The 23,148-nt window shown below is 46.1% G+C and overlaps 2 pseudogenes; one reads left to right on the forward strand and one right to left on the reverse strand.

The window, feature by feature from the left end:
- Positions 1 to 10,594: 10,594 nt before the first annotated feature.
- Positions 10,595 to 11,812, reverse strand: LOC148134603 (uncharacterized; annotated as a pseudogene).
- An 835-nt stretch (positions 11,813 to 12,647) lies between these two features.
- The window catches only part of LOC148134604 (uncharacterized), a 39,642-nt pseudogene continuing 29,141 nt past the window's right edge, over positions 12,648 to 23,148 (forward strand).

Genomic DNA, 23,148 nt, shown 5'->3' on the forward strand with positions numbered 1-23,148 from the left:
ACGTGATCATAACAGCATGAACATTGACAGGATGGAGAGTGTGCACTCTCCCAAATCAGAGGTACATTTCCAAGAAGCAAAACCACATGGTTGTGTTAGAATTTAAACACAGCAGCATTTAAATCCCTACAGTAAAACAAGCGACGCACACACAAAGGGCAGCGGTCGGATCTGAACACACCACCTTAGAGATTGCAGCAAGAATACGGTGCCTTCAGCCAATTGACCACGTAATCAGCCACAGCTGCTGGATGTTTTCTTACACCTTCCATGGTGCTCCTGCGAAACATTAGAAGCAAAGTCACAGGGAAACAGTCCTGCGATCCCTCTCCTGCTCGCACAGGTAGAGGGATATGCCCGACTGCAATATCAATTTTGCAACAAACTTTCAATCCAGATCAAAATCATTGGAAAACTGAGTCAAACTTCTGCATTTCGCTCAAGCCACAAATGTAATGTTTGTATGAGAGAATGTATATTCGGTTATGATTCGACAAAGAAACCATGAGCTGCATGACATTGCTGCCATTTCGATTCTTGCTTTGGTAAATGATTTCGCCCTTTATCGAAACAGGACGACTTTCACGTTTACATGGAACATGAAACACACCGGACTATAGGGAAAATGCACAAAGCTGAGCAGGCCGTCTTCCACATCATACCGTGTAGCATACTTATAGTTACTACGTCTGTTTTGCCGAATAAGCGGCCCAAAGAATGTTCTCCAACTGAATAGCGGAGGTAGCAGGACAATCCGAGAAGACAGATCACATTGTGAGCATGCTCAAACCTCGGTGCCAGTACGAGTTGCCACTTTCCTTGTCTTTTACCTTAACCGTGCGGCTTGCTGCAGAATCTCCACACCAGGACACGAGCCACATGGCTGTCGGCTGAGGTGGAACCCTGTGTGAGAATCGAAGAGTAGCGACTCAGTAAATTTTACTGAATTCCATGGTCGTTATTAGAGATGCAGTTTCTGATCAGGCCAATATAAAAGGTAGTTTTTGAACATATTAACAGAAGTCAAAAGGTGATTACCCCATGCCCCACTCCAGAAGATGTTAAAGAGGTGCTAACTGTACTTGAGTGCTCTTTGTTCTCGATGTGAGGAGCTGTCCCGCCTGAGTCACCTTCACATCTCCTGTTGTGAGTGAATCACAAACAAGGAGTTTCACCAGATCTGCAACTGCCTCACTTTGATATCCCCCTTGTGTCCACGGGTCCTAGTCTCCTCGTTTAACTGAAACAATTTCCTAGCATCCACCTTTTCCAAGCCATGTATTATTTTGTACGTCTCTATTAAGTCTCCCCTTAATCTTCTAAACTCCAACGAATACAATCCCAGTATCCTCAGCCGTTCCTCATATGTTACCCGTTTATATTTTCCTGCTCATTTGTGATTTAAAGAAAACCAAATGGATGCAATGTCATTCGGTAGCCTGTCTGTCATTACCACAGCTTCAGTTAGACCATAAGACCATAAGACATAGGAGTGGAAGTAAGGCCATTCGGTCCATCAAGTCCACTCCGCCATTCAATCATGGCTGATGCGCATTTCAGCTCCACTTACCAGCGTTCTCCCCGTAGCCCTTAATTCCTCGAGACAACAAGAATCTATCAATCTCAGCCTTGAAGACATTTAGCGTCCCGGCTTCCACTGCACTCCGTGGCAATGAATTCCACAGGCCCACCACTCTCTGGCTGAAGAAATGCCTCCGCATTTCTGTTCTGAAATGACCCCCTCTAATTCTAAGGCTGTGTCCACGGGTCCTAGTCTCCTCGTTTAACTGAAACAATTTCCTAGCATCCACCTTTTCCAAGCCATGTATTATTTTGTACGTCTCTATTAAGTCTCCCCTTAATCTTCTAAACTCCAACGAATACAATCCCAGTATCCTCAGCCGTTCCTCATATGTTAGACCTGTCATTCCAGGGATCATCCGTGTGAATCTCCGCTGGACACGTTCCAGTGCCAGTATGTCCTTCCTGAGGTGTGGGGACCAAAACTGGACACAGTACTCCAAATGGGGCCTAACCAGAGCTTTATAAAGTCTTAGTTCCAACATGGCTTAGATCTCGGGGCACATCTTAATAGGAGTGACGCTTTGACAGCACAAGTCCAGAGCTTCATCTGAGACTGTAAATGCATTCATTGCTGTTGCTCATTTAATGAGCCGCTAACGTCCGAAATTCTGCAAACGATTCTGGTGCGAATTCTCGCACGTTGAATAACGACAGCCAGCCTCCAAATGTGGCCTTTCAGAGACTACTTTGGGCTACATTTGACAGTGAGGCTACTTTAGGAAGCCCTGGTGAACATCAGCTTTCTCTTTGGTTTTGAACCGAGCCGCCTGTGCAAGGCATGCAAATGTGGTGCTGCTTTTCGTGGAAAGATCAGAACACAGAAACTACACCCTTCAAAAGAATGGCGTATGTTCAGAACCAAGTTGGAGAAAATCTTAACAATGTTTCACACAGTAATTAAATGGAATTGCAACACTTTTCAACACGAGAGCACATTTGCGTGATGGGAAAGCAAGCAGGAAAGTTCTGTTCTCGCCCGTCTAAAAGGCTGCTGTTGGGAACAGGGCTGTTTCTGCCCAGTCTCAAACTGGGGAACTTTCACGTGTAAGGCGAATGCGATAACCACTACACTACAGAAACAAGTCCCGCCGGGGCCCGCTGCTGCTCAGAAGTGCCAACACTGACATTTGCACAATTTCCAATAGCTCGTTGTTGTCCAGCGTAATTGACATCAGCGAAAAGGTAAGAAAATCATGTGAAATTGCTTATATATTATAGACAAGGATGTCGTCAATGTTTGGACTGTAGGGCGAGGCAGAATAGGCTGGGACAACTTGCCCTGCACCTTAGCGGCTGGGGCATGTTATGACAGGTTTGTAAACTGAGTATTTACATTTTTTACCCAAGGTGGGGCGAGTTGAAAACTTGAGAGCATAGGTTTAAGTGAGAGGGCTAAAATTTAAAAAGGACCTGAGGCATATTTCACACAGAAGGCTGTGCATGTATGGAATAACCAGAGGAAGTGGATTAGGCTAGTACACTCAGAAAATTTCAAAGGCAACCAGATGTGTTTCTGGATAGGAATGGTTTAGTGGGATAAACTGTGTCCAGTTTTGGTCCCCACACCTCAGGAAGGACATACTGGCACTAGAGCGTCTCCAGCGTAAATTCATATGGATGATCCCTGCAACGGTAGGTCTAACATACGAGGAACGGCTGAGGATCCTGGGATTGTATTCATTGGAGTTTAGAAGATTAAGGGGAGATCTAATAGAAACTTACAACATAATACATGGCTTGGAAAGGGTGGATGCTAGGAAATTGTTTCCGTTAGGCGAGGAGACTAGGACCCGTGGATACAGCCTTAGAATTAGAGAGGGTAAATTCAGAACAGAAATGCGGAGACATTTCTTCAGCCAGAGAGTGGTGGGCCTGTGGAATTCATTGCCACAGAGTGCAGTGGAGGCTGGGACGCTAAATGTCTTCAAGGCAGAAATTGATAAATTCTTGATGTCACAAGGAATTAAGGGCTACGGGGAGAATGCGGGTAAGTGGAGTTGAAATGCCCATCAGCCATGATTGAATGGCAGAGTGGATTCGATGGGCCGAATGGCCTTACTTCCGCTCCTACGTCTTATGGTCTTATGGCCAAATGCTGGTAAATGGGACATGTTTAATTTTGGCAAAGTGGTCAGCATGGACGAGATCCACTGAAGACTCCGTTTCCTTGCTGTGTACCCCAATACACCAATACACTCCAATGCTTACACCAGCTTGAAAGGATTACTTTTAGCGGGGCTTGCCATCGCTCTCTGTGGCTGTTCACCGGAAAGGTAGTATTGTGAAACACTGCAGAACCGAAAGACTTCCTTACTTTTGCCCTGACTGACCATGCACCGTGAAATATTCTCAGATTCTCAGTTGAGGATTTTTGCTGCTGGAAATTACCTCACAAACCTTGTTAATTCATAATATATTTATAGAATGGCAAAACAGACAGCATTTTACACAGAACACAGACAAAACTGGCATACCTAATGGATTTTCAGACACAGAGAAGCATGAATGCTAAATGTGAGACAGTCCGAGGGCATGAGTTATAAAGTAATCTCACAACAAACAACAGGGCAATTCCAAACTACTCTTTCAAACATACTGCAGCCTTAGTGCACCACCACTTTCCAGAAAGTGCTGAAAAGAGAGAAAGAAAGAACACAATACGAAGGGCCCATAAAAAGTGAATTTCACCAATCACAGTCTCGATTAGATTATCTTTCCCTTCCACCGTTCCAGGACAGAAATGAAGTAAATGTGAGAAATTTAAGAACATATGACATCAGAATTCATTGGAATCATTTTCCCATTCGCCAGAAAACCAAATAACGGCGAGTAGAGTCACTGCAGGACTTTGTTTCACAACAGCAATGAAACAACAATCTCTATTCGGTTCTAGTGAAAATTCAACTTGCCTGTAACAAAGCTGCAGCAGTACAGCTGCTTGAGCCTACGATTGACCGTGTGGTAGGCGAACACGATCATGACAACATGGACCCTGACTCCTTTGAGAGAGCCCACACTCTCCCACACCACAGTTAGTTCTTCAAGAAGCAAACTCACGGGTCTGCCTTTTTTTTGACTTTGAACACGCTGCAGCCTCAGAAATTACAGAAGAACTTTCACCTCTTTCGAGGCTGGAATCTGAATCCAAGGCCTTAAGCCGCTTGGGCACCCAAAAGAGCACTGATCTTACCTGAATAGTGAAGTGTGCTGTGTCTGATCCGCAGCACACCCTGCATGATTTTCAGACAGCGCCATCCTCCTTGTGAATTGTCCTTGCTGGATAATATTCTGTTGTGTAGATGTGTCCCGGCTTTGCAAATATCACCGTTGTTTAACTCCCAACATTCTGTTGTCGAACTGTGACTCCAGTCACAAATGTGTCACAAAACACCTTAGCTGTGTTGGCTCTCTACAGAGATAAATGTGATTCTCTTTTGATATTATTCTCTTCCCTTCTCCCTGTAACTCTACACATTTTTACTTTCAACATAAGCATCGAATTAGTTTTTAAACAACTCGATTGAAACTGCGTCTTTGTCAATGTCAGGCAGTGGTTTACAGACCCTAACCACTCCCTATGTGAAAACACTCCTCCTCGTGTACATTTTTCTTCTTTTACTAATGTCTTTAAAACTCTGCCGACTTGTTCTCGATCCCTTCAGACTTAGGGAGCATTCTCCCTTCCTTATTTCCTCTGTCAAACACACTCATGTCTTGGAAAGTTTTAACAAGGCCAGCTTTTGGCCTTCTGCTTTCTAAGGAGACCTGTCCAATCTTGCCAAATGACCCTTGTTGTTGACATTCTTCGTACACTACACCATTCCCATCAACCTGTTCAGCGCTGTTTCCAATCATTTCATGACCCCACTTCCTAAAGTTTCACACCCAGAACTGTGCGAACATCTAGATGATGGATTAATTCAGTGGGATTCTGTGGGTGAACATCCTCTAACACTTATTTCACTTTCACCACACGTGGTACTGTGCCATGCCCACTACAATGACACTTCTGACCCCAAAACACAAAGGTATTTCAAAGGGTGCAATTTAATAATTTACATCTTTTTATCAAATAGTTGATAGGACGGACGGACAAAAGTGAAATCAAACAACCAAGGCTCGATGGCGACATGATGAAAGACATTCTCACATGCCAGTATTAACACAAGCTACTAGACCCTAGACACTCTTACATTTCCAACACCAAACCAGCTGAGAGTCGCTCAGGTCCAATTACATCCCAACTTTGTTCTAGGATTTCTAAGCACCAAAGTGTTTCAAGAATATCGCCTTCTCATTCCGTCTCCTTGTTCACAGGACGGTGTTGTTTATCCCTTCTGCTTGGACTAAGTTGTCTCCATCGGCAGAGTATTCAGCTATTTCCTTCCACCTGCAAGCAGCGTGAGGGGAGGCAAGCGCCGATATGCTCTAAAGCTTGCTCTCATCAGCACAGCCAGTTCCATCAAGTGCTGGAAATCAGCAAGTTTGATTGGGAACTTCCTGCAAATATCATTTATCTGAGGCAGCGATAAAGATGTTGAGCTGGTGGGAAAGACAGAAATGTACTCCGGATACTCTTCCTTCAGGTAAATTCATGCGAGGGCATTTTTGTGCAGCCTGTTTGCTGTTCAGAATCCATCATCACACAACAATCCTGCACAAAGGCTTTTGTAACAGTAACATCAGCTTCTTTGTTGAAAACGGGCTGCAGTTTACATCTGAGCCCCAACTGTCCCAGCTGGAGACTATCCGAGTGAAAGTCCCACGCACTGAGAGCCATCCCCACCTGCCTGAGCTGCGGGGCTGCAGCCAGTCTAACGCAGAAGATAGGGTTAAAAATGAGACAGTCTTTCACCATCAGCCACTCTGTCCCAGAGATAGGAAGAAGGGCAACATCAACGTGTAGAGTCACACGTTGCCAACAGAAGCTGTTCAGCCCATCGAGTCCATGGCAACTCTGCTGTCTGAATCACTATGAGATGTTACTACAGCGAGTCTGTCGCTCAGGCACATTGCACCTGATGTGTATAAGCTTTATCACATTACCCCCAGTTCAGAGAACAGGTTTCACAGCTCACATCATCCCAGAGTGACAGGGAACAAAATAAAGCGATTCAGACCATCATCTGAACACCTCCCAGCATTTACAACCTTGGTGTGTGTGTCAACAAAAGCAGGAACCAGGAACTGTTTATCTTGCTTCTTAAAACAGGCATGAAAATTTGCAGAGCATAGATACATCTTCTTGCTGTTAGTGAAATGATGAACAGCAGAGTACAGTGCACTGAGTATGGTCTGACCTCTGGTTTATGGGCTCATCATGCTCCAACTGTGACCCTCTACTCACAGGATTTGATCACAGAAAAAGAAATGACTCAGTGACAAAATCTGTTGAAACGGATTCTGTGAGGAATTGAAAGCAATGGAATGAAAAGCCCCTTGAAAGCGGGATGTAATATTATCTGTGAAGGAACTGTTTTCCAGACTCGAGGAGAGTGTGCAGTGATGTTTCCATGTGTCAATATCAGGTTAGATAGATTGAATCAGCGTCGAATGTCATTGTAGGTAGCCCTGTCACTTAGACACATTGTACCTTTTGTACAAAGGTGCAAAAACATGGACCTTTTCTGTAGAGGAGAAACTTCAAAATCGTTAATGAGGTACAATGCACGAATGAGAGAAACAACACAGCAACCACTGAAACTGGTGATACTTGACGAGGTAAACCCCTCTGCCAATGTAAACCAGCAAAACAGAAAGGATTCACCTCGTGCTTTTTCAAGAATGTAATCCAGTGCAGTGTCAGAGATTTGAAAAAGACCATCAAGCTAAAATATCACCTCTGTTCTTCGATTCCACAGTTGGATAATCACCTGGGGAATATGTGCAGTTTTACGTTTAATAATACCCTTCTCAAAGACAGAACAATCCCACAAATCAGAAACTAGAGTTTTAGAATAGATGCTGCTTTATTTGACATTATTCTTCGACTACGCTTCAGTCTGGTGTTCCAATAATTCCTGATCAACGTCAGTAAATGCTTTAGATAAGGATTGAAATTACAAATGCGGCATTTTTACACGCTGTTAAGGACCAAGCGCTGATCGGTTGCTCCACTGGAGCCGCCGGTAGCAAGCCTATAAAGTGCCCCACTCGTACCTCTGGGACCGCCGACCCGCCTGTTCTACTTTTACTGTGGTTCTGAAATTAAAGCTAAGGCAGAGGAGGAGGAACTGATATGGACCTGTAACCATTCGAGCATCAGGTTCAGGAAATGGGACACAGAAAAATGTTGCGCAAAATAGACTTGATTGAAAACTGGGTTTCTGTGGGTCGCTGCATTGTTTACAATGTGACATTATGGATATCTCAGGGCTTCTCATTCAAACGGCTTCAATTTGACACAGAATTCGATTCATCGAACTTCCTTCTGCAAGTTCCCACAGTCAACATGAAACATGTTGCACTCATCATCAATCTTCACCATGGCTACATCCAAGGACATGTTGCACAGTTTTCGTGAATACTGAAGATATAAGAATGTCATGCAAGAGTAAGTTAAATTTCAGTTTAAATTGTAAAGTGATAAGAATCCAGAGTAAGATATTGAATGTCCCAAATTCATGTTTATTACTGTGGCCAGAACTCTAGCCAGGCAAAGGGGAAATATGTCCCTGAATCCCCAATATTCACACGTTTACTTGCCCCATGTGTCCAGTTGGAAATCTGTGTGAAGGAGCATGCAGTCTGACAGAGCGCCTGGGAGAATCCTCCACTGTCTGATCTAAAGCTACAACAGGAGCTGTGTCTTTCAGCTGTGAGAGCAGTGTGATAAAGGAGAGGTCCTTGGTATTCCATGGTGTAGATTCACATTGTCCTCATCATGTTATTGTTTAAAACCCTCTGTCAGAAACAGCACAGACAGAGAGGAATAAAGGGAGCCATTTCATCCGTAAGCACTACCCCATCATTTGATATCATCATGGCTGACCGAAAACGTCAATGTCTTTTCCCAGTCCATCCACATCAACCTGTCGCCCAAAGGGAAAAAGACAGTGAATAAGTCGAAAACATCTGTGCAGCTGTGGGAGGGAAATGTGTTTAGAGACAGTGGGCTTCTGCAGTGGGTTTTGTGAATGCGCAGCCGGTTCGGGGCTGATAATATTTCAAATGATAAGATTCCTTCAAAACTCACCACCAAGAAGGTGAGGAATCTTCTCTGGTCAGTAGCAGGGACGAGAACTCCAGACGATGGGAACTGATGATGAGTCAGCAGAACAATCATTGATTCAGCTGAAATCTGAACTAAACTCCGACCCTGGTGGGAATCAAACCCACAAACTGTGAATTGCAATGTTATCAAAGCAGTAGATGTTCAACACGTCTTTCATTGTGCCACAGAGCCGCGCTAGCCTCCATTTCACTGCACCCAAAGTTAAGGTGTTCAAGTTTTTCATCAAACATCTGTTTATCCTCGCCCCACTTCCCAGTACCTGGGAATCCGTGCATGCTCCAGCCCCTCAAGTGTTCGACTAAATACTCCTGAAGTTACCATACGTTGAAACAGTGAGTTCTAGACAAACAACAATCTCAGGATGTAAACATTCTTCCTAAATCTTCTCTCAACATTCTTCTATCTAGCGTTTCATTTATATCCCTGGTTATTTGCACTTCCCAAAAGAAGTTTATTGCTGTCAAACATATCTATCCCCTTTCTGTGCACGTTAGTAAATTCCTCTCTCAGCTTTCTCCGCTCTCACATAAAGAGCCCCAGTCGAGATTTGCAGTGGCGAGAGTGTAGTGCTTTAAAAGCACAGCCGGTCAGGCAGCATCCGAGGAGCAGGAGAATCAATGTTTCAGTCATAAGCCCTTCATCAGGAATGAGGATTTTGAGTCAGGTTGAGGGAGAGAAAAGGGGTTGGTGGTCAGGTGATGGGAAAGTGGATGAAGGTGAGGGAGAATGTGATAGCTCAGAGGAGGGATTGATGGACGTGTCCAGAGAGCAGTGCCTAATTGGAACTGGGATAATGATGGGGAGGCGAAATGAGGAAGATGTTAAAATACATATTTATACCGTCTAGTTGCAGGGTACTAAGTTGGAATATGAGACGTCCTTCCTCCAGGCATTGGCAGGTAATGAAATAGCGGTGGCTTGTTCCCGAAACATGGATTCCCCTGCTCCTCAGATACTGTCTGACGTGCAGTGCTTTTGCAGCACTACACTGTCGACTCTGAGCTCCAGCACCTGCATCCCTCACTTTCACTTATCTTCGCAGGACGAATGGTCGAGCTCAGGCAGCACCTTGGTAAATCTCCTCTAACCACTCTCCCGTGCAAACACACGTTTCCCGAAGGCTGGCAATCAGAACAGAACAAAATTATCCAAAGTAAAACAGAAATATCTGAACAAAATCAGCAGGTTTAGTGCATCTGGAAGAGATTTCCGAGCCAAACGATCCGCCTTTGGAACGAATGATATGTGTAGGTTGGGGAGGAAAGTGAATGAAGGTGGACAGGGTCTAAAATAATTGAACTCGATACTGGGTATTGAAGATTGCATGGTCTCTCAGCAGGAAATGACGTGCCGCTCTTCCAACGTGCGCTGAGCTATGCAGGAGCTCTGCAGCAGACCAAACTGAAATGGAGGCATGGAAACACAGCGGGATGTTGCAGTGACAGGAACCAGGAAGCTCAGGGTCTTTTTTTGCTTGCAGAGAGAACGTAGGTGTTCATACGTTTGTCTTTGAGGAGAAAGTGAGGTCTGCAGATGCTGGAGATCAGAGCAGAAAATGTGTTGCTGAAAAAGCGCAGCAGGTCAGGCAGCATCCAGGGAACAGGGGAATCGACGTTTCGGGCATAAACCCTTCTTCAGGAATGTGGAAAGTTTGTCCAGCAGGCTAAGATAAAAGGTAGGGAGGAGGGACTTGGTGGAGGGGCATCGGAAATGCGATAGATGGAAAGAGGTCAAGGTGAGGGGTGGGGGCGGAGAGGTCAGGAAGAAGATTGCAGGTTAGGAAGGCGGTGCTGATTTCGATGGATTTGACTGAGACATGATGGGGCGAGGGGAAATGAGGAAACTGGTGAAATCCGAGTTCATCCCTTGTGGTTGGAGGGTACCTAGGCGGAAGATGAGGCGCTCTTCCTCCAACCGTCGTGTTGTTGTGGTCTAGCGATGGAGGAGTCCAAAGACCTGCATATCCTTGGTGGAGTGGGAGGTGGACTTGAAGTGTTGAGCCACAGAGTGGTTGGGTTGGTTGGTCCAGGTATCCCAGAGGTGTTCTCTGAAACGCAGCGCAAGTAGGCAGCATGTCTCCCCAATACAGAGGAGGCCACATCGGGTGCAGAGGATGCAATAGATGATGTGTGTGGAGGTGCAGGTGAATCTGTGGAGGATATGGAAGTTTCCTTTGAGGCCTTGGAGGGGGGAGGTGTGGGCGCAAGTCTTGCACCTCCTGCGGTTGCAGGGGAAGGTGCCGGGAGTGGAGGTTGGGTTGGTGGGGGGTGTGGATCTGACGAGGGAGTCACGGAGGGAGTGGTCTTTATGGAATGCTGATAGGGGAGGGGAGGGAAATATATCCTTGGTGGTGGGGTCCGTTTGGAGGTGGCGGAAATGACAGCGGATGATGCGCTGTACATGGAGATTGGTGGGGTGGTAGGTGAGGACCAGTGGGGTTCTGTCCTGGTGGCGGTTGGAGGAGCGTGGATCAAGGGCGGAGGAGTGGGAAGTGGAAGAGATGCAGTTGAGGGCATCGTCGACAACGTCTGGGGGGAATTTGCGGTCCTTGAAGAAGGAGGCCATCTGGGTTGTTCGTTTTTGGAACTGGTCCTCCTGGGAGCAGATTAGGTGGAGACGACGGAATTTGGACAATGGGATGTCGATTTTACAGGGGGCAGGGTGGTAGGAGGTGTAGTCCTGGTATCTGTGGGAGTAGGTCGGTTTGTAGTAGATGTCCATGTTGATTCGGTCGCCTGAGATAGAAACAGAAAGGTCGAGGAAGGGGAGGGAGGAATCTGTGACGGTTCAGGTGAATTTGAGGTCAGGGTGGAAGGTGTTGGTGAAGTGGATGAACTGTTCAACTTCCTCGTAGGAGCACGAGGCGGCGCTGATACAGTCATCAATGTAACGGAGGAAAAGGTGGGGGTTGAGGCCAGTGTAGTTGCGGAAGATGGACTGTTCCACATATCCTACGAAGAGGCAGGCATAGCTGGGGCCCATGCGGGTGCCCATGGCTACTCCTTTCGTTTGGAGGAAGTGGGAGGATTGGAAAGAGAAGTTGTTCATGGTGAGGACCAGTTCAGTCAGTTGAAGGAGGGTGTCAGTGGAAGGATACTGGTTGGTACGGCGGGAAAGGAAGAAGCGGAGGGCTTTGAGTCCTTAGTGATGGGGGATGGAGGTGTACAGGGACTGGCTGTCCATGGTGAAGATAAGGCGTTGGGGACTGGGGAAGCAAACATCATGGAGGAGGTGGAGGGCATTGGTGGTGTCCCAAACGTAGGTGGGGAGTTCTTGGACTAAGGGGGACAGGACCGTGTCAAGGAATGCGGAGATGAGTTCGGTGGGGCAGGAGCAGGCGAAGGCAATGGGTCGGCCGGGGCAGTCAGGTTTGTGGATTTTGGGCAGGAGGCAGAAGTGGGCGGTGCGGGGTTGTGGGACTATGAGGTTGGAGGTGGTGGATGGGAGATCCCCCGAGGTGATGAGGTTATGGATGGTCTGGGAGATGATGGTTTGATGGTGGGGGATAGGGTCATGGTCAAGGGGGCAGTAGGAGGAGGTATCTGCGAGCTGGCGTTTGGCCTCAGCGGTGTAAAAGTCGGTGCGCCAAACTACTATCGCGCCTCCCTTGTCTGCTGGTTTGATAGTGAGGTTGGGGTTGAAACGGAGGGAGTGGAGGGCTGCGCGTTCTGAGGGTGAGAGGTTGGAGTGAGTGAGAGGGCTGGGGGAGTTCAGGTGGCGGTTAATATCGCGGTGGCAGAGGTCTCACCTACATTCCCCTAAGCTCTCGGATTAAAGAGTTCAAACATGGCGTGACATCGAACAATTCTTCCGCCGCCTTCGCCTCTGCGCCTACTTCTTTAACCAAGACTCCCGCCCACCCTCTGACGACCCCTTCTCCCACCTCCAACACACCCCATCCACCTGGACACTCCGTGCTGGCCTCCTACCTGCCCTCGACCTCTTCATAGCCAACTGCCACCGCGATATTAACCGCCACCTGAACTCCCCCACCCCTCTCACCCACTCCAACCTCTCACCTTCGGAACGTGCAGCCCTCCACTCCCTCTGTTGCAACCCCAACCTCACTATCAAACCAGCAGACAAGGGAGGCGCGGTAGTAAATTGGCGCACCGACCTTTACACCGCTGAGGCTAAACGCCAGCTCGCAGATACCTCCTCCTACTGCCCCCTTGACCATGACCCCACCACCCACCACCAAACCATCATCCATAACCTCATCACCTCAGGGGATCTCCCATCCATCGCCTCCAACCTCATAGTCCCACAACCCCGTACCGCCCGCTTCTACCTCCTGACCAAAATCCACAAACCTGACTGCCCCAGCCGACCCATTGCCTCTGCCTGCTCCTGCCCCACCGAACCCATCTCCGCATACCTTGACATGGTCCTGTTCCCCTTAGTCCAAGAACTCCCCACCTACGTTCGGGACACCACCCATGCCCTCCACTTTCTCCATGATTTTCGCTTCCCCGATCCCCAATGCCTTGTCTTCACCATGGACAGCCAGTCCCTGGACACCTCCATCCCCCATCACGAAGGACTCAAAGCCCTCCGCTTCTTCCTTTCCCGCTGTACCAACCAGTATCCTTCCACTGACATGCTCCTTCAACTGACTGAACTGGTCCTCGCCCTGAACAACTTCTGTTTCCAATCCTCCCACTTCCTCCAAACGAAAGGAGTAGCCATGGGCACCCGCATGGGCCCCAGCTATGCCTGCCTCTTCGTAGGATATGTGGAACAGTCCATCTTCCGCAACTACACTGGCCCAAACCCCCACCTTTTCCTCCGTTACATCGATGACTGTATCAGCGCCGCCTCGTGCTCCCACGAGGAGGTTGAACAGTTCAGCCACTTCACCAACCCCTTCCACCCCGACTTCAAATTCACCTGAACTGTCTCAGATTCCTCCCTCCCCTTCCTTAACCTCTCTGTTTCTATCTCAGGCGACCGAATCAACACGGATATCTACTGCAAACCGACCTACGCCCACAGCTACCTGGACTACACCTCGTCCCACCCTGCCCCCTGTAAAAACGCCATCCCATTGTCCAAATTCCTTCGTCTCCGCCGCATCTGCTCCCAGGACGACCAGTTCCAAAAACGTACAACCCAGATGGCCTCCTTCTTCAAGGACCGCAATTTCCCCCCCGACGTGGTCGACAATGCCCTCCACCGCATCTCTTCCACTTCCCGCTCCCCCGCCCTTGATCCCCGCCCCTCCAACCGCCACCAGGACTGAAACCCACTGGTCCTCACCTACCACCCCACCAATCTCCATGTACAGCGCATCATACACCGTCATTTCCGCCACCTCCAAACAGACCCCACCACCAAGGATATATTTCCCCCCCCTCCCCTATCAGCATTCCGTAAAGACCATTCCCTCCGTGACTCCCTCGTCAGATCCACACCCCCCACCAACCCAACCTCCACTCCCGGCACCTTCCCCTGCAACCGCAGGAGGTGCAAGACTTGCGCCCACACCTCCCCCCTCCAAGGCCTCAAAGGAAACTTCCATATCCACCACAGATTCACCTGCACCTCCACACACATCATCTATTGCATCCTCTGCACCCGATGTGGCCTCCTCTGTATTGGGGAGACAGGCTGCCTACTTGCGGAGCGTTTCAGAGAACACCTCTGGGACACCCAGACCAACCAACCCAACCACCCTGTGGCTCAACACTTCAACTCCCCCTCCCACTCCACCAAGGATATGCAGGTCTTTGGACTCCTCCATCGCTAGACCACAACAACACGACGGTTGGAGGAAGAGCGCCTCATCTTCCGCCTAGGAATCCTCCAACCACAAGGGATGAACTCGGATTTCACCAGTTTCCTCATTTCCCCTCCCCCCACCTTGTCTCAGTCAAATCCATCGAAATCAGCACCGCCTTCCTAACCTGCAATCTTCTTCCTGACCTCTCCGCCCCCACCCCAGTCTGACCTATCACCCTCACCTTGACCTCTTTCCACCTATCGCATTTCCATCGCCCCTCCCCCAAGTCCCTCCTCCTTACCTTTTATCTTATCCTGCTGGACAAACTTTCCTCATTCCTGAAGAAGGGCTTATGCCCGAAACGTCGATTCTCCTGTTCCCTGGATGCTGCCTGACCTGCTGCGCTTTCCCAACAACACATTTTCAGCTACATGCGTTTGTCATCCACGTGTTTTTCTCTCCCCGGTATGGACAAGTTCACATTGTGAGCTGGGAAAGCAGTTTGCTAAATTGAGTGATGGGCAGATACATCACTGAAGTTTACACAGTGAGGAGAAACATCATAAATGATCAGCATTACACCTTCTTGGATTTCGTGGAATGATGCCATATGGAGAAGTGCTGGATGTCAAGGAGGATTTGACGATGGCGTACAGAGAGAAAGTTTCCTGCATAGTACTGGGGTTTAGTGGTACCGGCTAGTGGGGAAAGGGCAGAATGTATATCTTCCTGAGCTAGCTGCTCTAAAAAAAACAGCTCACTGAGGAGCAAAAGTATTTAATGATTTTCATTCCAACACTGACACTAGGTACAGCTTGCAGACGTCACATGTTTGCACTATCACTTTCACGCTGTCTCCCCGGGAGCAGCAGTACTCCCCCACGTTGATTCAGACAGAACAGTTCTTCTTGTGAAATGTCCCTTCGAGAATGGAAGGACAGGTTTTAATAACCCGTCCTTGGAATGGAGTATCTGTATTACTCAATAACAATCAGTTAACTGTCAAAAACTCCATTTCAAATAACTTGACCCATAGCCTTGTATGTCTTGGCATCACAAATTCACATCTGGATATTCGGAAAGTTATGGGGATTTCTGCCTCTTTGATCCTTGCATACAGTGTATTCCAGATTTCAACCACCCACTGTTTGAAAACGTTTTTCCACGCATTCACTCTAATCTTTCCGCCTCTGACCTTAAACCGTGATCGAAGTCTCCATCAAAGTGTAACATGTATTTCAGTCTACTCTATCCACATTCCTCAATACGTTTTACATCGTATTCATGCTCCCCCCAAGCTCCTCTGCTCTAAGAAAAACAACTCTAGTTTGTCCAATTTCACTTCTTCAGCCCAGACAATATCTTATCAAATCTCAACTGCATCATTTCCAGTGCTATCACATCCCTGCTATAATGTAAATTGCATAACTACACACATTGGTCTCGCTTGAGCTGAATGAACAAGTGAAATAAATGATGCGTAATTCGCCAAGGAAAACTGGCGTTTTTTTTAATAAAGTTTTTTTCCTCAATGCTGCCCTGTGCCCTTTTCCTGTGCCTGATGTTTCAATAATCGCTGGTCCATGTCAGTAAAAGCTGCTACATGAGGATTGATCTCACAACCGCGGCATCAAAATGGATCAACTGGTTTGAAGGTTCCAATGGTGAGACTTGGGCATGGTCACCCAGCAACAGTGAGCGCAGCAACACTAACTAAACGGGGTCAATGTCAAAGTGATTGTAAGGGAAATGAGAGAAGGAACTTAAAGGATGTAAGTGATTGCGGGAGGGAGGGAAGACTCCGAGAAGGAGTGAGTCTTAATCCTGATATATGACTCGCAGAGATGTGTGTGTGAGAGAGGGGTTTGGTGGGAAAGTAATCATAATCTCTGAGAATGTTTTCATGTAAAATCAACTAATTTCTTTCTGTGTTTCCTCTGCATGAGTCACAAGGAACAAAATGCAGTACGAGCTTACTGGCCACAATGCAGAATATTTAATTATTGAAACCACTACTGAGTCATGCAGAGACACGCGTTTTAAAAACAACAATAATTACAGTGACAGAAGATATGTTAGGAAGAGTAGCAGATGCACAACAGGAATATTAGGCGAGGGATAGCAGACATATGGGAATTCAGAAATGGCTGAATTTCAAATTCGATATTCTCAGACGGTGTGGTGGTTCCATCGGACTGCATGTTGAAAACTGAGTTTGATGGATTTCGAGAAACAAAAAGTTTCAGGGGAAAGTACGAGATATTGCTGCAATGTATGTTTCAATAACAATGAGTTTTTAAACTTTCGCTTCACTAACTTACCCACACAAGGAGGTACCCATTACTGCAGTCAGTAACATAACCCCAGTTCCTAGAACCAGAATCAGGCAAATTTTGTGTCGCAGCCGCTAAAATCAACCCGGAAGTTGGGGCGGAAATGAGCACGTGAAGCTATTCTGTGGCTCCAGTGACATGATTGGTAAAGGTGCGAGTATTGAGTCATGGAGATGTACATTATGGAAACACACTCTTTGGTCCAACCCGTATATGCCGACCAAATATCCCAACCCAATCTACTCCCACCTTCCTGCTCCCTGCCGATATCCCTCCAAACCTTCCCTATTCCTATACTCATCCAAATGCCTTTGAAATGTTGCAATTGTACCAGCCACTACCACTTCCTCTGGCAGCTTACTCCATACACGCACCACCCTCTGTATGAAAAAGTTACCCCTTAGGTCTCTTTTATATCTTTCCCTTCTCAAACATATCTATGCCCTCCAGTTCTGGCCTCCCCGCCACCAGTAAAAAGATATTATCTATTTATTCAAGCGTGTGAAATGCTGAGGATGGGAGTTCTTCTGGTCAATGGCGAGGTGGAAGGGCATCTTGGTCTCAATTTATTATATTATTAAGATTCAGCAGCAGCATTAACCAGCACTGAGAATTGGTTCAGAGGAAGCTTGCTGGAGCCTTAAATGAGAGGCCGATGTATTGAAAGCATTCTAAGAGATTTTCCTTAACGAAGCGGTATTTTGTTACTTTGACAGTAAGAACTGATTTTGCTCACATCGTCTCCACATCAATCTCTTCCTCCAGTAAACTCTCCTATCCAGCATACATTGCTTCCATTCGAACACAGGAACGGGTAGTATTCTCTCTCCATGTGGGATAATCTAAACTGACAATGTCATTCTTTGAGTGGAGAAATGTAGCAGTGAGTTGTTAGTGCAGCGGCGATATATTGGGCTAGTAAACTTTGAAGACTGGAACGTGGCAGCTGCTGTTATTTAAATTCGATGTATAAAATCTGGAAAATGAACCCAATCTCAGGAACAGAGACTTTAATACTCAGGAACTCAGGAACTTTAATATGCTGAAAAGTCATTCATTCATTTCCCTTCGAAAGGGAAATCGGCCGACTATAAAGAGTCCTGTCAACATGTGACTCCAGACCCACAACAATGTGGTTCACCCATAAATACCCTCTGACTCAGGTCAAGGTGAATTAAGAATAAAGAACTAATGGTCTTCAGACCAATGATAACAACTTTTCGTGGGAGAATAAGGAAACATAAAAATACATGGACAACGGGGGAAATGGGAATCGTGTCTGTGTGGACTCGAATTCAATTGTTTATTAAACTAAATAGAAAAAAGCTTACCCGCAACGCCAAGAAGAGAGGGCCATGGGATGACTGCTGGAAGTGATTCAATTACCCGCTGAGGTGTAAAATCACTTGCTCAGTGAGAATGCGCACAGGTCACTCACCACACCCATATGTGAGAAGTGATCACTCCGGAGAACAACTGAGAGTGAACAGCAAGTTTACAAATAACAGCAGGAGTTCGATTCTGCTGTTATCGCAGCTGTTAATCCCAACCAGCAATAAACCATGTTTGTATGCGTGTTTCCAGCGGATTTCCACTGTTTTTTTGATGAAGACCAATGTTTTAGATTTAGTTGTAGGAGCCATGATTCAGAGGTTTGCTGTTGATTCAACAATTGGTCGTGACGAAGAATGTCAGAGACTGCAGGGATGTATTAATAAGATGGAAAGGAAAAATGGCGAATTGTATTGAATTCAGACCAATGAGTGTTAACGAAATTGGGGAGAAGAAACAATAGCAATGAGTATTCTGCGCGGTGTAGACAGACAAAGAGATCTTGGAGTGGACATTCATGATCGCTGAAATCAATGGACAGGGGTATCAGTTGGACGGAAGTGCGTACTGTAGATGCTGGAGATCAGAATCAAGAGTTGAGCGGTGCTGAAGAAGCACAGCAGGGCAGACAGCATCCGAATTGCAGACAAAAAATGACATTTTGGACAAGAGGCCTTCATCAGGAATAAGGCTTGGAGCTTCGAGGTTGGGGAGATAAATGGGTGGGGTGGGGTTTGGGAGAATTTAGCTCAGACAGCAATAGGTGGATGGAGGTGGGGATAACAGAGTTAGTTCGGAGAAGAGGTTGGAGTGGATAGGTGGGAAGGAAGACAGGTTGGACAGGTCAGTAGGAAGGTGCTAATCTGGAAGGTTCGAACCAGGGTAAGTTGGGAGGTGAGGGAAATGAGGAAACTGGTGAAATCGACATTGATGACTTGTGGTTAAGTGTCATGAGGCTGAAGCTGAGACGTTTTTCCATTAGGCGTCAGGTGGTGCGGGAGTGACGGTGAAGGAGCCCCAGGACCTGCATGTTCTCGCGAGAGTGGTGTGGGGGAGTTGAAGTGTTTGGTTACGGGGCGTTTGGTTTGATTGTTGTCGGTGTCCTGGAGATGTTCTCTGAAGAGATGTTCTCTGAAGCGCTCTGTGAAAAGGTGTCCATTGTAGAGGATACTGCATTGGGAGCAATGGATGCAATAAATGGCATGTGTGGAAGTGCAGGTGAATCTTTGATGGATGTGGAAGGCTTCTTTGGTGCCGTGGGCGGAGGTGGGGGTGTATGGGCGCAGGTTTTACAATTCTTGTGCTGGCAGAGGAAGGTGCCAGGAGGGGACTGTGGGTCATTGGAGGGCGTGGACTTGACTAGGTAGTCATGGAGGAAATAGTCTTTGCGGAAAGTGGATGGGGTAGGGAGTGAAAAATATCCCTGGAGGTCAGTGTAACTGATAATTTTTAGAAACCCACTGACTCCCACAGCTCTCTGGATTTCAACTCCTCCCTCCGCACCTCCTGCACCAATGTAATCCTGTGTTCCTAACTCCTCCGCCTCTGCTGCATCTGCTCCAAGCGGACCAGTTCCACAACAGAACACAACAGATGACCTTCTTCTGTAAAGACCAGAACTTCCCCTCCCATGTGGGTGAAGATGCCCTCTAACGCATCTCATCCATGTCCTGCACGTCTATCCATGAACCCCATATCTCCAAACACAACAGGGACAAATCAAGGACAGAGGAAGTTCCTCAACTTCCATTCCACCAACCTCCACAGAAATCACATCATCTGCCGACATTTTCACTATCTCTAAATTGACCCCACCACCAGGGATATATTTCCCTCCCCAAACCCATTCACTTTCCTCAAAGACCTTTCCCTCTGGTAGCCCAGTTGTAGGAATGATATTATTCAGCTGGAGCAGGTTCTGAAAAGGTACACACGCATGTTGCCGTGTGTGGAATGTTTGAGTTATAATGAAAGACTGGATAGACTGAGACTATTTTCAGATTCGAGATTGGGGTGCTGGAAAACCCCAAAGGTAAGGCAGCATGCGAGGAACAGGAGAATCAAATTTTCACGCAAGTGTCGTTCATCAGGCTCTTGCCCGAAACATCAATTCTCCAGCTCCTCAAATGCTACCTGACTTGCTGTGCTTTCCCAGCACAACACTCTCAACTCTGATCTCTCATCTGCAGTTCTCACTTTCTTCTAGTTGAGACTGTCCGTCTCAAAAATGCGTGGTCCCTCTGTCCGTGCTCATGCACGACACCCACACCAGAAATTCTCCACTGTGCATTTACACATCCCCTGCAATTTTGAAATATCTCCATTATTTTGTGCTCTTTTCACCAAGATGAATCGCTTCTACCCAACCTGCTCTAGATTTCATCTGACAAAACACTCATTAAGAATCCCATTGAATAAACATGCACTTCGCATCTCTCGTTATTTCATTTTCCTGCGTCTCTTTCATATGATAAAAATTTACAGCAACTTGACTTGGAAAAGGGAAACGTGTTCCTTTTCATTATCCCAATTCAATCCACATTTCAATGCAGTTTAGGCAACAGGCTCAAATTATTCTTTGAGATATTATAATAGCGTAATGCATAGAAACTGACCATTGGAGATCCAATTTCAATAAGTTAGCTGTGGTCATCCAAAAATAGCAACATTGAAAATCGTCGATAGAAGTGACGAGAGTGGGATTCAAACCAACGTGTGCAGAGCTCAATGAATTAGCAGTCGACCACTTTAACCTCTCCGCCACCTCATCATGCTTGTTTGGGTGGTCTGTGACCTTATGAATAAGTGAATTGTGTAAATTATGAAGAGCAGCAGATATTTCTCCCTGGTGTTGGTGAAATGATAATTAGCGCAGTACAGATCAAGAGTATGGTCTGACCTCTGGGTTGTGGGTCAAGCACACTCCCACTGAGACACTCTGCTCACAGTGATCTGAATAAAAATGAAGAAATGACTATTTAACAAGGTTTGTTGAATTCTGTGACGATTTGAAGTCAACGGAATGAAGACCCCGTGACAGCAGGAGGTGTAAAGTTGTCTGTGAGGAATTGTTTTCCTGACTGGAGGATTGAGTATAACAAGATTGGGTATAAAACGTTCATGGATTTGACAGATGTAGCTATTATTCAAGGTGAAGCATTATAAATGGGGCTGATGTCCTAAAATATCTGCAGACAGATGTTGCATCCTAATGAGTAGCAATTGAATTGTCACTTGGAGACGCAACATCTACTTTAAAGATTTGGTAATTGCGATTATATGATCATTTTCACAAGTGGTTCTGACCCCGAGTGAGAAAAGTGGTGAGCTACTCATTGCAAAGATGGATAGATCGTTAAAATATACAACATCAACTTTTGCCTTCACAAACCCATGAGCCTTTTATTTTGTTTTTCATCTGTATAAATCTTAAAATCTTCATCTTGATCAGATTCAATGACAGATCTCCATTATGTCTCTGGCATCAAATTCCAAAGTGTACACCCCTCTGAATTCTTGCGCCACAGTCCGCTGTTTGTGAAGTGTTCCTATTGTGGGAAATGCACTTCCCCGTGTGTCAACTGCTGCTCCCAGCATGCGCTCTGGCACTGCACTCATTTTCCTTCTGACACTTGCTCACTGTGTTGATGATGATCGTATAATCGCAGTTATCAAATCTTTAAATAGGTGTTGCGTCTCCAAGTGACGATTCAATTACTACTCATTAGGATGCAACCTCTGTCTGAAGTTATTTTAGGATATCAGCCCCATTTACAATGCTTCACCTTGAATAATAGCTACACGTGTCAAATCCATGAACGTTTTATGCTCAATCTTATTCGGCTGTACGTGCTCATGAAATGCCTTTGTGTCTGAAAACAACCATTTTCGAAATTAATGCACACCCACACTTTTCCTTTCTTTCAATGGTAAATTCCCTCCTTGCATGTTTGTTTCTACGATTTATTTCCAGAAAGTCATTCAGGGTTTCAGTAACTTTATTTAGTGGAAGAAACTCACATCCAATCTTTTCTTAATCATTCATTAATGTTTTTGAAGCTCTAACTAAAGTTGTTGATTCACTCAAAAGAGGTAATTTCCCCGATTTAGTCACTTCAAAACTCACATTATGTGAAAATGTATTTTGTTTACTTTTGAACTTGAGTGTTTCTGGTCCAGCATTTCCACGTCTAGTGATGAAACTCCTTCATTCTGTCTATCATTCCGATGAAACCATTTATATCCTTTCTGATGCATTTATGTCTCAGTAAAACCCGTCTCTTGGCTTCCTAATATCTTGATATTCAGTAAGCAGCGTCTGTGCCTTTTCTAACCTCTTCACATGTCTTTGGTGGAGAATGGAGACAAGGATTACACACAATGCTCTGCTGAGGGTGACCGAAAGATTTCAGTTACACGATGAACTCTTTGCATTTTAAATATAATTTCTCTAAATCTCCATGACCTGAGTGAGTCTCAGCTATTACTAAAGGTAACTGAAGTTCAAATACATCACAGTAGGGCTCTAGACATTCCAGTGCAGACTGGTTCTGGACAGTAAATATCATTACAAAATGCCACCGTGGATCTGAAATCAACACTTGACACATAGTATTTGTCGTAGCTATTGCATCATATTTCCGTTTTCTTGCCCACTTTGTTCATCATTTTATGTGTCCCTGTATTGAGTTCTACTGAATGTTTATTTTGTGAATGGAGACATTCCCTTCACCTCTTATTCGAAACTCCATGGAGCACTGAATAATTTTCTCATATGCTTCCAGAGGACAGTACAGCCATTACTGGGATAAATCAGTGAACTTTCCACATGAATCCTCAAAGGCAAGGATTTCCTTCTACAGTTTAGGAGATCGATACAGCACTGAAACCCATGTGCGCGTTTATTAAATCTAAAGCAGTTGCAGCAAGACATTCAGACTAAA

This window comes from Chiloscyllium plagiosum, unplaced genomic scaffold, assembly GCF_037043375.1.
Source record: "Chiloscyllium plagiosum isolate Xiang-an unplaced genomic scaffold, Cpla_swu_hap1 HiC_scaffold_53Y, whole genome shotgun sequence".
Classification (NCBI taxonomy): Eukaryota; Metazoa; Chordata; class Chondrichthyes; order Orectolobiformes; family Hemiscylliidae; genus Chiloscyllium; species Chiloscyllium plagiosum.